This window comes from Pinus tabuliformis, chromosome 9, assembly GCF_031772625.1.
Source record: "Pinus tabuliformis cultivar Carrire ecotype Pingquan chromosome 9, CPIR1, whole genome shotgun sequence".
Lineage (NCBI taxonomy): Eukaryota > Viridiplantae > Streptophyta > Pinopsida > Pinales > Pinaceae > Pinus > Pinus tabuliformis.
Window position 1 is genome coordinate 334495673 of NC_142307.1, and position 17262 is coordinate 334512934.

Genomic DNA, 17262 nt, shown 5'->3' on the forward strand with positions numbered 1-17262 from the left:
GAAACTTCAAAAGAAGAGGATATACACCAGGAACCAACCCTAGAGAAAGAATAAATGAATCCAACCATATCTTGTAATGCATTGGCAGAAATTACCACTTCCCAAACTCTCAATTAGAAGTACATATCAAGAAGAAAAGGGTAATAGTGTTGATTGATTTGGGTTGTACCCATAACTTTATTCATTGTAAGATAGCCAAGGAATTGAATTGCTTCCTATATCCAGCACCAGAGTGTCAAGTGATGGTTGTAAATGGAGGAACTATAAACTTCTCTGGAAAGTGCCATAATATCAAGCTAACCATGGGGGAATATGTATTGAATAGTCCAATGATTATGGGAGAATAGCAGTGCCTCTAACGACATTACTAAATAAATATGCATTTTCTTGGACTCCATAAGCAACTAAGGCATTTGAACATCTTAAGAGGCAATGTGGCAAGCACCAGTCTTAGCTTCACCAAACTTCACAAAAGCCTTTATTGTGGAATGTGATGCCTTGAGAAATGGAATTGGTGTTGTGTAAATGCAAGAAGGAAGACCCATTGATTTTGAAAGTTGTCCAATCAAAGGAAAGTATTTACAGAAACCTATTTATGAGAAGGAAATATTGGCAATACTACATGCACTAAAGCAATGGAGACCTTACCTAATGGTAAGACACTTCAAGGTAAAAGAAAATCATGATAGTTTTAAATAGTTTTTGGAACAAAGATTATCTTCAGAAGAGCAACAAAAATGGGTCACAAAGATGTTGGGTTATGAATTTAAAATTATCTACAAACAAGGGAAGCAAAATATTGTTGCAGATGCACTCTTAAGAAAGGATGAAGATGTGGAAGAATTGCTTTGTGCCATTTTTATTATCCAACCAAATTGGATAATTGAAGCAAGGGATGAATGGGAGAATGAAGAAGAAGTGTGGACACTCATCCAAAATTTGTAGCAAGATCCCAGTACATCTGATACATTTAGCTGGAAAATGGATTCATTATGGTACAAAGATCGCTTATATCATTGTAAGAATTCCCAACTCAAACAGAAGATTCTTTTGGAATTGCACACCTCTCCCTCAAGAGGGAACTTGGGATTTTAAAAACTTATTTTTCAAAAACTAGTCATTTAATATAGTCATTACTTAATAATATTTGTTTTAAATATATTAATAAATTAATAAATATTATTGTTCAAATATAGTCGTTACTTGAAATTATGTCTCTACATTTCTCTCTATTTAAGCCTTTGCCATGGTTTTCCTCTTCATCTAGTCCTGATGATGAACCACACTTGTTGGTTCGAAACGCGTCGGCCAAAAATTTCTCTTATGTGATTTCTACCGAAAGACTTTGCTTAATTCATTATGGATCACAAAAGCTTGAATACAGAACTCAACACAGGGTCAAGAAGGAATTTTTTTGGGATGGCCTTAAATCTGATATTCAAAAGCTTGTGGCAGAATGTTTGGTTTTCCAACAAAATAAAATTGAGACAATTAAGAGCTCGGGTCTGATATAACCCTTATCCATTCCAAGTCAACGTTGGGAGGAGTTTTCAATGGATTTTATCACAGGTTTACCCAAGTCCGAAAGAAAGAGTGTCATCATGGTGGTAGTTGATAGACTTACCAAATATGCCCACTTTTGTGCGTTATCTCATCCATTTAAATCCAGTACAGTTTCTACTGCATTTACAAAAATAATTCAAAAGCTACATGGAAACCCAAAGATTATTGTAAGCGACAGAGATCCCATTTTCACTGGAAATTTTTGGACGGAATTATTTTCTTGTTTGGGTACAGAATTAGCTCATAGCTCATCTTATCATCCTCAATCTGATGCGAAAACTGAGAGAGTGAAAAATGTTTGGAAGGATATCTTCGTTGCTTTGTATTTGATAAACAAACACAATGGGTTAAGTGGTTACTCTAGCTGAATGGTGGTATAATACTTCCTTCCATACTATAGCAAAAATGACCCCATTTATGGCACTTTATGGGTATCATCCACCGTCCATCACATCATCTTTAAGAGAAAATTCAAAGGTTCAAGCAATGGAATATCACATCGAGCATCAACAATAAGTTCTTGAACTCTTAAAGGATAAGCTCACTTTGGTGCAGAATTGAATGAAACAACAAGCAAATCAACATCACAACGAAAGAAGTTTTGATGTAGGTGACTGGGTATTTTTATGGCTACAACCATACAAAAAAATGTCCCACAATCAAGCTAAGAAGGATAATAAATTATCACCAAAGTACTATGGTCCTTACAAGGTGTTCCAAAATATTAATACTATGGCATACAAATTGGAGCTTCCTGCATCTTCCCCAGTGCACCCAGTTTTCCATGATTCATGCTTAAAGAAGGTTATAGGTGACAAGCTCCTAGTTCAAACAATATTGCGAGAACTTGACGAGGAAGGAAAAATCATATTGGGACTTGAATCAGTCACATAAACAAGAACTCGATAGCTATGAAATCGATCAATTTCAGAGTATCTCATCAAGTGGAAGAAATTACTCGTGGAAGACTCCACATGGGAGGGTGATAATTTTATATATAAGCATCCAAAACTACTCAAGCATTGAGGACAACACTTTTTTGAAGGAGAGGGGCATGTTAGTCCCTATAATACTAGTGTATCCCCTTATTATTATTGTTAGTGTAGCCCCCTTATCGTTATTTTTCTACCCATGTAGTCCCCATATTTTTACTTTTGTGCCCCATAGAAGCCCACTATTGTTATTATTGTTCCCTTACATTATTATTGTTATGTAGGCTCTGATTATATTGTGACCCCTTAGACTCCTATATATAGAAAGGAGTTTTTTTCATTTGAATCATCGAAGAATTGTTCATTTATCTAATGTAAAGGAGGTTTCCCCCTTGAGGAGGATAATTTTTAAGTCATTGATATATCTATTTGTGATCTGGTCGCATAACATATTTATAGTTCCTCCATTTGCAACAATCACTTGACACTCTGGTGCTAGACATAGAAATCAATTCAATTCCTTGGTTATCTTACAATGAATAAAATTATGGGTACTACTAGAATCAATCAATGTTATTACCTTTTTTTCTTGATATATCCTTCTATCTTGAGAGTTTGAGGAGTGGTAATTCTTATCACTTCATTACAAGATATGGTTGGATCCGTGTAGGTTGTGGGAGGCTAGGAGAAACAACACTTCCATCTTTATAGTTGTGAGTGGTGATGCGCCTCATCATTGGGTAACTATATGGACCTTAATACACCTCCTGGCTTATTTAAATCAACTCTTCTAATAATTTATTACATATTTTTTATTATATTTTGTTTAATGAGGTTATTAAAAGTGAGATATTATGCCTAGTGGACTAATGTGCATTGATTGTAGGTTTTTGAGAGCAAATCAGGGAAATTTTGGCTAATTAAGGGCAGAAACTCGAATGAGACAAGGAGGAGAGATTGTAGGAGATAGATCCTCCTCATTTACTCCTCACTCATTTGAATATTCCTCCGTCAAATCACACTAGCTCGAAGTTACAAGCAGCCAAGTCATGAAGATCAAAAGGCAGCCGAGCCAGTGACAGTTAAAGAGCCAGTTCATCTTGAGTTTGGGAGCCAAGCCTCCCTAGATTTAAGGAAGTCGTTGGAGACTTTAGTTGTATAAATAAGGAGGCCTAGAGCCTCATTAGGATTTGAATTTTTGATGTAAAATCACTAAGCATTTTTCGAGTTCAAGACTTGTGGAAGACATTGTTATGTAATTTTCTGATTTGAGAATGATAATTTCCTTGATCTAGCACTGAGTTGACTTAGAGGACTGAAGCTCCTGGGTTAGGGCCCAACCCTAGCAGCAAAGGCTCCTCTTCTTGTATTTGTATGCTTAGTTAATTTCATATATTAATGATTGAATTGTCTTTAGCATTATTTCATTACAAGTAGTTGTGGATTTGATTAATTTGCTTCCATTTGTGCACTGTTGTAGCAGTGGCTTAGGAAGGTAAAGGAATATCCAAAAGCTGTTAGTGGGTGGATCTTGCCTCACTCCTCCCTTCAGGGACCATGTTTGAGGAAAGAAATCCTATACTGCCCCAAAAAGACAGAATTATGATTTCTCATGGAATTTAGGGTTTTCTGTTACTTAGGCTAGCATTTTACTAGTTTTCAAGAATAAGATTTAATTTCCATTTATGATTTCTTCAACCTTGCATTAGATCTCATAAAGGTTTCATGTCATTCTGCAATATTCCCCATGCATAGGCAACTAGGTAATAAAATTCTGTTTTTCCTTAGTTAATTGAAAAGATTTCTTGTTTAACATGATTCATGGATAAAATGTCAGTGATTGATGCAGTGTAGGAGTTTCAGTAGTACAAAGAGATTTCATGACCAACAACCCCATCCTAACCTCATCCATCCATGGTTATCACTTTCTTTCACTAAATCCCTCACCAAATTCATCATTCCATAAGAATACTTCTTCAAGCTTGTTGAGCAAATCCAACCATCTCACAACTCTGTTTTGAGATCTAAAGGAGTCCTAGGCACTCCCTTGCCTCATTTCACCCACCATTCACCTTCCCTAAGCCTTACATCACCTTTCAAATCCATCGTATTGCTCTTAGTTGTATCCTGTAGGAATACAAGGGATCTTGTAGGAGCATTAGGACATCCTGTAGGTTGACCTGTAGTGGCCTGTTTTGAGGCCAAATTGTGGGAAAATCCCCTAGGAAGATAGGAGAAGACCCCTAATTTCCTTCCAAGCCATTTGACCATTCACCATCATCCCTAATCCACCTGCCACACCACCAAGAGAAGTTAGCATTCACATTTTCACACAAAAAGACAAAAAGGAAAAATAGTTATTTTGTTCATTTACATGCACAACAGTAGAATGTTTGGATGTTTCAAATTGCATGCCTAGGATAGTAGGATTGCACATATGTTAACTTAGCATTCTTTTGAAGCAAAGCCTCTTAGCAGTTAGTTAGATGAATGGTGTGTTTAGCATTTGATTTCAGTCTTTTCCTTACTACAGTAGACAAGATTTCATATAGTGCAAATTTCCCTTTTTTTTCTCATTGGTAATCAAGCTTCTTATGAATCAATAGAAGGCTGGTTTGAGAAACCATAGTGGTCTATTGCCAACTTAGCAGTGACAAAGAGTGGACCCATTGCATCTACTTGTGTATACAGCACTATCACCTCCAAATTTGTACGAACCCGGGGTTGATAAAGTAAAGTCGGTAGCCTCAAGCGTTGCAACATTCTTGCTAAAATACTGGTGCTCATCACTTTTTGGCATCGTTACTAGTGATCGAACCCGGGTCCACTGCATGAAAGGTGGGAATACTCACCACTATACTACAATGACATCTTTTACACCCTACTCCACCTAAACAGCCTCAGATGCCTCCCCAGCCAAATTCGAACCCGAACAACAGACAAGCACATCAAGTGTACAGTGGAGAGACATCCTATGTTGCTTATGCTGTGGAGATTCAGGAAATCAACCTGAGATCTGAGAGATTACTCCCGAAAACCAACCTCCACCTCCACCTAGGTAGAGTGAGGAGGAAAGAGAGGAAAGCATTCCTAGAGTAAATCACCACCCTTTCTTGAGAGATTAACTCATCCAGTCCAACCTGTTAGCGCTTGAAATTTCACCTCAGGCTGAGAAAGGTAAACTCCAAGGCAACATCAAACCACTTAGCCTCGTAGCTAGCCCTACGAGGCAGGAGAGGGCTCTCTCCGGTCTATCTCGGCAAAGATCTTCAATGGGCGAGATAACCGGAGAGAGCCCTCTCCTGCCCCGTAGGGCTAGCTACGAGGCTAAGTGGTTTGATGTTGCCTTGGAGTTTACCTTTCTCAACCTGAGGTGAAATTTCAAGCGCTAACATATTGGCAACCATACTGGGGAGAACAAACTTGTTTGTGGATTGATGTGTTGGTTTCATAAGTCTTAGACGGAGCCTGAAGTTATGCCAGGTAGCCTTCGAAATGCTTTTGCTTTGCATTAGCGGAAGTAGATAAACGCTGCTTCAGTCCATCTTCGTAAGCTTGTGAATACAACACTTCATTTGAATTTTACCCCAGTACATGTATCAAGTTCAGATCTGATTGTTGATAGTGGACAACGATCAGACACTGACAAGGCTGAAATCATTCATTGGCGACTCCTTCACTGAAAACTCCAGAGATCAATGCTTCATGGTGACTTCATTGCAGAGAGATCAGTAGCTTTGAGCTTTTCACGATGGATCGGATTGCAAGAAGATACGCTCCCTTGAGCCGAGATCACATCCCTGGTTTTCCAAATAAAATTCCAAAGGTAGATTGGTCAAGGAATCTACCTATATTTAATGATGATGGTAAGAAGGATGCTGCTTTACATCTAGTTAGATTTCATATGCACATTCACAAGTTGAAGGTGGATTTTCCTGAAGATTGCTTGATGAATATATTCTTGGCCACTCTGGAAGATGAAGCCCAATCCTGGTATGAAAGTTTGCCGCATGCTTGTATTTACTGTTTAAAGGATTTTCATGCTATGTTCATTGAACGATATAAGGACTCTTATCCATCATTAAATTTAGTTCAAGACTGTTGCAAGCATGCTTGTAGTTTTATTGAAAGCCTTGAAAAATATTATGAAGATGATAATTTTATGGACGTTGAGATTATGGAGGCTCTGTATGAGAATCCATTTCAGCAGCACACAGAAATCTTAGAGGATACTTGTCAAGATCAGCAGGCTGAAGATTTCCATATGGTTGAAAATGAGGAAAGAGCAAATGTTGTTTCAGATCTGTCCATAGAAGAAGACAGCATGCAGGTAACGCAGGAAAGTAATGTTCCAATCTCAGAAAGTGATGATGATAAATCAAATCGGGAGATAAATTGTGATGAGGCAAAACATGTTGTTCCGGATCTCATAAAAGAGAGTTGTATTGTGGCGGCTGCCTCAAATGAAGAAAATGGAGTAGCAGACCTAAATGCTCTCATCTCACTAGCACTAGATCTTCATGAGGAGGTAGTTCATTGCCTCTGTGAAAAACAAGACAAGATCTTCGTTCAAGTAAGTGAAAAGGTTTCTCTGGATGAATCTATGATAGTTGATAGAAATGCTAGTGTTGGGTTTCACGAAACATCTGAAATTTCTTTTCTCATGATTGATGAATGTAATGAGAATCTGGTTGTGATATCATATGAGAATGACCTACCATATATTCAAACTACAAAAGATCAGGCCATTCAGGATTCCATTTCAGATTCCTCCTCATATGTCTCATGTTTTGAAATGTTATTTCAAGAGGAGATCTGCTCATCTACTTGTTCAGAATTTTTTGAGGACCAGGAACATACTCTTTCTGAAGCACATGATGAAGGCAGATCAGAATTTGAAACAAAGGATACCTTGTTCTTTCAGCAGGAGGTGGCAATGTCAAGTCTTCATGTTTTCCAGGATTCAATGGCAGATTTGTTACAGTCAACAGTGCAAGTGATTAATGTTGTGTTCAGTGATGAAGGAGATCATGGTCAGCTATGTTTTTGGATGCCCAGTGATAGGTTTGTATTGTTGACCAGAAGATCTAATCAGGCGAATCAATCAAGAAGGCATCTGCTTGATTGGTTGCATTGGCATTTTGATATAGTTTGATGGTATATTATCTTGTAAGAAACACAGGTGGTTGTCATCATGATTTCAAATCTTGATGGACTGCTGCCCTTCAATAAGCTTTGTAAGTTCTTGTTTTAGTTAAGTTAGTCATGAGTCATTTATGAGTCAGTTTTCAGTCATGTTGGTTTCATAATTGTGTCGGCTTGAGTCAGGTTTCAGTCAATAAATGAGTCAAAGTCTTGTGTCGTTTGCCGAAATAATGACTCCATTGCCCAATGATCGAAAGGCACTGGTCTGCTCTCCCAGAGGTCTAAGGTTCTTGGTACCTCCAAGGAGCTACCATCCCCATTGGAGCCAATGTTAGAGTCGGTCTAGTAGCCCTCCATCAGCGATCAAAACTCTTTGCATTTGCATAAGTAGGTGTCTCATCAGTGTCATTTCATTGCATTCCATTAGGCATGCCATAACCCTGATGGAGGAGCTGGTGTCTTTATTCCCCTCTTGGCACTGCTGGATCAAGTTGTTTCAGTCTATAAATTCTTTCAAGGTTCCTTGTCTTGTCAAAGTCCTAGGTCTAGGGTTTAGGTCCAATTTGTCTTTGAGGTCATGTCTTTAAAGGTCAATAAATGCCCAGCAGGCCAGAGGGATGACTATCCAAGTTTTTCTTCAAAGATTTCTTCAAAGATTTCATCTTGTACAGCTAATTTTAACCTTGGATTTAAAAACCCTGTTTTTAAAGACAAGGTCTTTTTCTCATTTTTGTAAAAAAAATTGTAAAAATTCAAAAAATTTCAAAGGACAGCATACAGCCCTGGTCCCCTTTGCCAAGATCCTCAGAAGCTATCCCTACAAGAAATTTTCAAGACAAAGCATCAGTTCAAACAATTTCAGGACAAAAGGAAACCATAAAGTCAGCAGCATTTAAATTTTGAAAAAGTGTCAAGTTAAAAACATTAGAAAGAGGGTTTGAGGAGAAATTAATTTGAATCAAGCCTATAAAGCTCCTCTCTCCTTCTATTTCATCATCATTTGCCTCAAAGCAATAGTGAAGAGCGATTTGGGCGATTTGGAGAGAAATTTAGCAAAATTGGCAAGCTGAGCCCGCGCGCGACCTGTTAGCACTTGCGCGCGACCTATCAGCACCTGCGCGCGACCTGTTGGGAAATTCATCTACAAAAACCGCCAGTAAACTCCCAAATGACCTCAAAATTCTTCAAGACTGCAGGTAGGCCTCTGATCATCAAAGTATTTTGCTTGGTAAAGAAAAATGAGCATGGGAAAGGTGTTTTAATGTCGTCAAATTGAAATGAGAGATTCATGTATATTTGCTTTAAGAATGTCAAAATGCTTGTAGAACTATGGTTTGTTTTGTTGTTTCAAGGTCATCCTTGTCACCCCACTTTTTCCCCACTTCTCTTTACCACCTCATATATCATTTCTACCTAGTCTCCCTACCAAAATATCAAAATCCCCTAAAACCCTACCCCTATTCCTAAAAATCAAGAATCAAACCCTAAACCCTACTTCCCATAATATCCCTGCAAATGGAATTGTATGATGATATGTATGTCATGATTCTTCCCCTTAACTCCCTATTTCCCTATTTCATATATTTTTCCCAATTTCCCTTCAAAGTCTCCCTTCCCTAACATTTCCCTTGTGCTATTTGTCCCCTTGAAACAACATTACAAATAGGGAAAAATCAGCAGGTCATTTGAGCAGAAGCAGCAGTACATTTCAGCCACTTTGCTCCTGAAACCATGTCAGAAACCGAAACCGACTATGAGCAAAGTGATGACCATGAGTCAACACCAGAAATTGAGATACAAAGGAGGCCTCACAGGGGTGGTAAGAGTGGACACCATAAGAGGGAGGAGCCCACCTCTTTGACCGATTTGCAGGCTTGTCCACTTGCAGTCACATGTTTCCGCTACCTCTCATGTTATGAATTTTGCGAGAGGATTTCTCAAATTCAGCATCATAGGGAATTGGCTCGCTTGTTTGTTTTTCATTTGCATAACGGGCATGTAAATCTTGCAGGGGAGGATTTTATATTGTCATCTGAAAGTATTGCTCAAGCAACAGGAATACCAAATGTGGGAGAAAAGTGGAACAAACGCAAAGTGTTGGACAGATTTCATTATGAGCCCTTTGTTAAACCTGCCTACATAAGGTCCATAACTGGTATGTTTCCTTTCAGATTTTTGAGGGATGAGTATGCTCCCATGATGAGGCTCATCATGCTCTACTTCACCTGTGAGGGCAGGTTTGCATATGTATATTCGTACCATATTCGCTTGTTGATGCATTTCACACGGGTACGAATGATGAACATACCATGGTTCATGTGCCGGGATATTGAGAGGATGGTGCCCTTGGTGCAGAGAAGGAGCCCAGCACAGAAACATAGGAGCATTTATCATTATGGTTTGATTCAGCTTGTGGTCATGCATTAGTTGGTTCAACAGGGTATCCCATGGGAGGATTTTATCTCTCGGGATTTTTTCACAGCATCAGCATCATCTCCCCCTGAGGTTGTTCATGAGGAGGGAGGACCTTCACAGCAGCATGATAGTCCTGAGACCAGACATGTCAGCTCTCCTCCATTGGTCACTTATCAGAGGGGCCACAGAGCCTTATTTGCATCAGCTAGGCGAGTATTATCTCCACACCAGGTGGAAGGGTCTCGCCTTCTTCATCAGCACCACGAGTGTAACCTCCACACCAGGTGGAAGGGGCCTCGTCGCCGACAACAGCACAGGTATCAGAGAGGGGAAAACAGCCCAGGATTGATGAGGGGCCATCAGGTGTTCCAGACATAGAGATTGTTGACCTTGATATCAGTTCTCCTAGTCTAGAGTCAAAGGAGATCATTCAGCACCTAAGAGCTGAAAATGATTCATTGCAGCGAAGATTGGAAGGAGCACAATGGACAATCACATATTTAGAGCAGTGCAACAAACAATTGGAGGATGAGCACACTCTTGATGAGTTGCGGAGGATTCATGAGGACCGCAACTTGGCTCGAAAGAGACCCGGCGATTTGGTACCCGTTGAGCGAGAGGTGTTTAGTCAATTTAGTGTTGTCTAAATTGCTATCATAAATTGTCAACCAGGGGCTCGTAAGCTGATGAAGTGAAGGTGTACTATATGTACTTAAGCAACCTCTTAGATCTTTTTGTCGTTTGGGGGTGTTGTTTGTGGTCAATTTAACTTCCTAAGATGGAGTGATGATTTTATAAACAGATGAGTGATAGTGTGTGTAAGGTGATTTCTAAATGAGTGAGTGTGTGTTGCTGGTGGTTTCTAACTACCTTCTAAGCTTTGCAAAAAGAAAAGAGATTGAAAGAAATAACTTGAAATGAACTGAAAGCAAAGAACCACTTTCTAATGGCACTAGTCACTACTCATGCTGCTGCAAATAAAAAGGTAAGAAAAACCACTTTAAAGACCAATGATAATGTTCATCTCTTCCTAACACTCTGCTTCCAACATATAGTACTATGTAAAACACGATTAAGAAGTAGTTAGAGATAAGTTTAAAAAGTGATAAAGCTCTAAATGACAAATTATAACACCACTGTGCCTTTCTCCAGCATTCTGCTTCCAACATACATTGTTATGTGTAACAAGTGAAGAAAGAGTTAGTGATATAAGTCAAAACTACTCAAAGCAAGCTGTAATTTATTAGTATTCTGATCTCTTAAAGATGAACAACTTATGATAAGGAGACCATCAATATGTTAGCATACAGCTTGAAAAACTAAACTAGAAATTAAGCTAGAAAAACAGAGTAAAGGCAGCAACTATGAATATGAAAACTGAAAATACCATCAGAGATAAAGCAAATACACAAAGACACACAATCCCGGGCTAATACCTGCAGAAAACAATCCTGATCAGTCAAAGTAAATGTTGGAAATGAAATGACAGCGAAAGTAAATCAAAACTGTACATGTTTTAAAGAAAATGAAAATTGCTGAATTCGAAAGAAGGAAATGGCAAGAACATGAAGATAAAGTTACTGTACAAAGGCTGTTATGAATGGGGGCCCTCCATCCACAAAACCCAAGGAAAGATCAGCTACTTGAAGTCAAAACAGCACAGTCTTCTATTAACTCATATGCAGAAATTACAATAAAAAGTGTTGAAACAGCAGCTTCAAAACAGAGTTTCTGGATATGCTAAAATTGCAGCAATTACATAAACACAATAACTAAAGACTAATCCTTAAGCGTACGCAGACGCTGGATTTATAGGCGTATGAACAACTGCCTACTGCGTAAAACATGAAACGAGAAATTAACTAACAGTCATGCTGATTAAATGGTTCAGCAACACGTAAACAGGTCCGTGTGCGTTCTGGAGGGTACGGTCGTCATGGAGGTTGAATCCAAGGTTGGATCCTGTCTCCCATAACCTGCGTAGCGTGGAGAAATCGCCATCTGGAGTGACGTGACCTTTCAGCTTACGCAGCACCGTTTGAGCTGGCTCTGTTGACCGAAGTTTGATCCACGTTGACCGGAGGTGTACGTGGTGTTGCTGACTGAACCAATAGCATAGGAACCTTTAACACCTTCATTCCCACGTGCCCATGTGATTCGTTTTGCAAAATGACACATGGAACATAGAGATCAATGAAAAGGCTGCGGAATGACCAGATAGCTGCGGAATTGCTGAATGGCTGCGGAATTGTCAGACAGCTGCGGAATCTCTGTGCATATGTCAAAAATCTAGACAAACAGCCAAACATTAGCAAAGTTAACCAATCATGCTTAAAGACATCAAATGTAATGATCTGGGTAGGTTTATGAGGAAAATAGGGCAAAAGAGAGGGATAAGTGAGGAAAAGCTGTAGGTAATGATGGATAATTAGCTGCAAGTTAGAGGCTCTACATACCCCCACTACGAGGGTGTTGCATGTCCTCATGCAACGAAAACATTGTTTAATCTACCTGCTGAGATGCCTCTGCTAAGACATCTAGTCTTCTCCTCTTCCTCTGTGTAGCCACATTGACTCTTGGTTTCCTCACCAAGCATCTGAATTTTAGATTGACCAAAGCTCCGCTTAGCTTCCTGCATTTCTTCTTTAGCTTTCTGTTTTTCCTTTGCCAAAGGCCTAGATGAAGTATGGTATTATCGTGGATCATCTTGTCCACCTTAGCTTGCTCCTTCAATTTTTCATTCTCTCGTACGATGTGGCGATTTAAAACTTCAAGCTCAAAATTTTCCTGTTTGAGTGAGTGAATTTGCTGCTCAAGAGGTAGAACAGTGCTTGGACCAGCAGCAGCTTGTTCTAACGTCTCCAGGTAATTATAAACCTTCTGCTGATCTGGGTCAATCTCTGGTGACCTCTTTGGACTAGGCTCATGCTCAAATTCAGGTTCATGCTCAAAAGGACTTTCCTCACGTGGAGGACTAGTCTCATCATGCTCAATATGTGGAGGACTTTTCTCAAAGTCAAGTCTTGTAGCAACCTTTTCAGGTGTGCTCAAGTCAATAATGAGTGACTTTTTATCCTTTGTGGCCCCCATTTTGCCTTGTAGCCTGCTGCTCCTTCTCACGGTGGTGATGCTCTGTTTTTCCTTTTGTTGCTTTTGCTTTTGTTTTTGCATCTTCTTGGAAAGGGCAGCCTCATGAAGTTGGGCCAATCTATGTGCTAATGGCTGAGTGTCTTCTTCACTGGAATTTTCAGGAGTAAGGTAGGTTTCTTGGGCTATAGCTTTTCCTTTATCTTTCTTTTGTCTCTTCCTACTCTCCTTTTTCTTTTGAGCAGCCTCTTGGACAATTTCTTGCAGGGTTTTTGTAATGATTTCTTGGGTTGTTTGGTCAATGTCTACAGCAGGCTCAGGGTCATTTTCTTCTTCAGAATGATGTGCAGCAATTTCTTCTTCAACAAAGTCTTGGACAGTTTCTTCTTGGACAACAGTTTCTGGGATAATTTCCTCTGTTCTTTTCCTTCTACTCTTTTTAGGCACTTGAGGTGAACTACCAGAGGCTTCCCCTATCTCTTGGAAATGATTCCTTACAAGAAACCTTTCCCATGTGTCTCTTTTTGCTTTCAATTGTTCTTCAACCAGTATCTTGACAAGCCCATGATGGTACAAATGTTTAGGATGTTTCCTTCAACATACCCCCCAACTGAAGCTATTGCATGTCCTCATGCAATATATATTACATTAACTCTTTTGATCCTTGAGTTTTGGCTTAACTTTGCATGATATCATTTGATAACTTCATATTTTTGCAAAGTGTTTCACTTGAATTGCAACATGGTTGGTTCTTGTGTTACAACCATTTTTTCTTTTGTTGCCTTCTATTTTGATCTTTGAACTTTGCATAATGATATTTTGATTATTGTTGCAAAGTATATCTTTATTGGATTGCATGATAGTTGGTTCTTGTGTGACAACCATGATTTTGTTTGTATCCAATTTATCCTTTAAGCACTTTTTCAAAAGCCACTGTATGCTCATAATAGCAATGTAATATTTAATATATGTTGGAAGTATGTGAGCTCTTGAATATGATATGGACATGGCAAGATATGAATATGAATGTATTCCCCCCCCCAACTGATGGTATTGGCAATTTTATGAAATGAGGAAGAGAAATGTTTTTCCAACAATTATCATTCTAGCTTTTTATGGAATTTTATGGTTAAAAGTTAGAAAATGTCGTACCTTCACTTACCCTTTGGAATGGATGAGTTGTATGTGTAGTGGCTGAAAACTTCTGATCATTTTCTTCTTCAAGTGGCTGATCAAGACGAGTCATGGATAGAGAGATAAGATGACTTTTTATTGCTTCTACTAAAACTTGTTGAATCTGCTCCAAAATGCTGAAAATAATAGTCTTCATGTCTTCAAAACTCATTGGTACAATTCCTACTATGTGAAAAGATGTTCTGATGTCCAACATAGTAGGAAATTGTTGGCTTAGTGGTCATTAATGGATGCCACTAGTTAACACGAGCACTCTCACCATTGATGACAATGAGAGTCAAGATGCCCAAACACATCTTGCTAGGTACGAATGAATTTGCTGATGTCGAGTCACCTAGAAGATCTAACGAACAAGGGACATTAATGTATTCCCATTGTTTGTCAGCATGAGGACTTGCCATTAAGGCATGCAAGCCTCAAGGTGTTTTTACAAAGAAATTAGACTCAAAGGACTATGGACTCAATAATTTGCATTGAAGCAGGGCTTATTTGCAGAATGAAAATGACAAGGAATGGAAAATGAAAATGGAAAATGGCAATGGAGAACAGAAATGACAATGGGCAATAAGCATGTGAATGAGCCTCTTGCTTTTATTGGTGGGTTATGAATGGACAAAAAGAGATGGAAAGTGTATGTGAATGAAAATGAAAAATATGGAGTGGAATGAGGTGAATGGTTTATTATGAAGTATGGATGTGATGGATGGATGTGATGGAGACAATAGTATCTGAAAGTTTTTCAAGTGTTTGGATCTGATTTTGCATCAACATATTTCCTCTTTGTTGCTGATCATCCTCTTATGAAACAAATTGGTCTCTTACAGAGACACCATTCCCTTGTAGTCATTTGTCCTTCCTCCTGGAACCTGCAAAAAAACTAATACTTCTTCTGCAATGGAATGTAAGATTATCAAAGGAGAGAGGTGCCCAATCTCTCTAGTTATGATATTTACACACAAAACTAAGAATTTGTATTAATAAAACAAGTTCTCAAAGGAAAAATCAAAAGAATTTATACCTGCTTTGGAATTAGTGCCTCAAGTTGATGTTGCTTCTTTTCAGCAATTTATTTCATTATTTGCCATTTCAAAATCTAATGATATATTTCTCATTGTATAGATCTTGTTGAGATCTTTCCAATGGTACTTAAATCATCAAAATCTGATTTTGTATGAGAAAGATAGGCTGATTTGAACAATGAGGTTTTTCTAGCTGCGGAATTGGGGAACAGCTCTGTAGCTAAAAATCTTGAATAAAAAGTTAGCCATTCATCTTTCATTATCAGTCCAAAATTAATCAATACCTTCAGAAAAGTGAGAAAATAACTTGTTCATTTCATTGATTCAAAATTATTATTTTTTCTTGACATGCAGCGACTTAGTGTGGCGACTTTGTGATAACACCCAATTTGACTTCCCTTTGACCGGGGTCTTTTTCATCAAATTTGACCGAATGAATAGGACACCATCCATGTACTGACTCTTCCCTAGCTACCCATGTGACTTGTTTTGCCTGATGACACCTGCAACCTAGAGTTTAACAAAACAGCTGCGGAATCTGGGATTGGCTGCGGAAACGCTGTATTGGCTGCGGAAAGTGCAGAGTGTAGAAAGTACTGTGAAATGGAGTGGCTTGAAACAGAGTGTAGTAATTACAACAAAAACCTCAGATCATATCAGGGGATCATATGACAAAAAGTCCATAGCAAAATTATTTTGATCCTTTGGAGTCCAAATCTTAATGTTTTGTTGTTTTTTTTTTTTTTTTTCTTTGTGACATGAATTTCTTGTATGGGAAGATGACTGCATCATTCTCTGCTCTCTCAAGGGCAGCAACAACAGATTTTGTAACAGCAAAAGCAGCAGCACATGGTGAAGAGGCAGGCATTATGGACATGGCTTTTCGTCAATAATATTGATGCAAGATTAATTTAGTAGGATAGCCCTAAACAGGTTGCCCATATGTAGCAGAGCCATAACCAAAAAAAATTCATGTGAAGTGGCTATAAGATGGTTACAAATGACGGCATGTACAAGTTCAACCTGTTCTCGAACTTCATTTGACAATTCAAGTTCTACATAAGCCAATTCACTTAAAGCCTGCTCCAACTGAGGAGTTACATTGTGAAATTTGCCTGCGGCTTGCTATGAACAGCTTGCTGCTCTCGTGGCCAAACTTGAGGGTCTCCACAACATGTTTAAGAGCCAAGCGCAGAGATGTCAAGGCCTGCAGGGTATTATCCTTAAGCAGGGGATCCGTCAAACATGATTTTCTCCCAACATCTAACCGACAACGACTTCATGGAATTTAATGGCAGAGAGTCGTGTTCAATTGGAACACGTCTCCAAACAGGTTTGAATTGAATAAGAGGGAAGGCGTGCAAAGGCATGTAATTGGTTTTATATGCCAGCATGTAATTAATCCAATTAGAATTCATTCCCTCAGGCACGCGGAGTTAATCAAACTGTCAGTTAATAACTCAATTTTTTCACGCGGCGGCAAAAAAGAGGCTCCAAAGAACCGAGAATTTCTCCCAGACCGCCACGAATTTCCTCAAACGGTTTCTGGGTTATCTAATTAACCCACCTGGAAAAAAAACCCATGTTTTAGTTTTTCTAAATTCGTCTCTGTTTGGGAGAATCGAAGGTGTGAAGTTTGACGTTTTTTCTGGCTGTTTACGTTTTTCCTGAGTTAACATTCTCTGTTCCGCCTTTTATGAATTTGCATTCGGCCTGAATGGAGTCACAGAAGGAAGGCTAGGATCCTGATTAGCAGCAGTAGCCTTTGAAGTATATCGTAAAAATCTTACACAAAGCGATGCCAGCAATCACAGATGTGAACCACAAAATTGGCTGTTCCATTGCGTACTTTCTTAAAAGTGAATCTGATTGGTCTTCATAAGCCTCTGACTCCACCAAATTGGTTG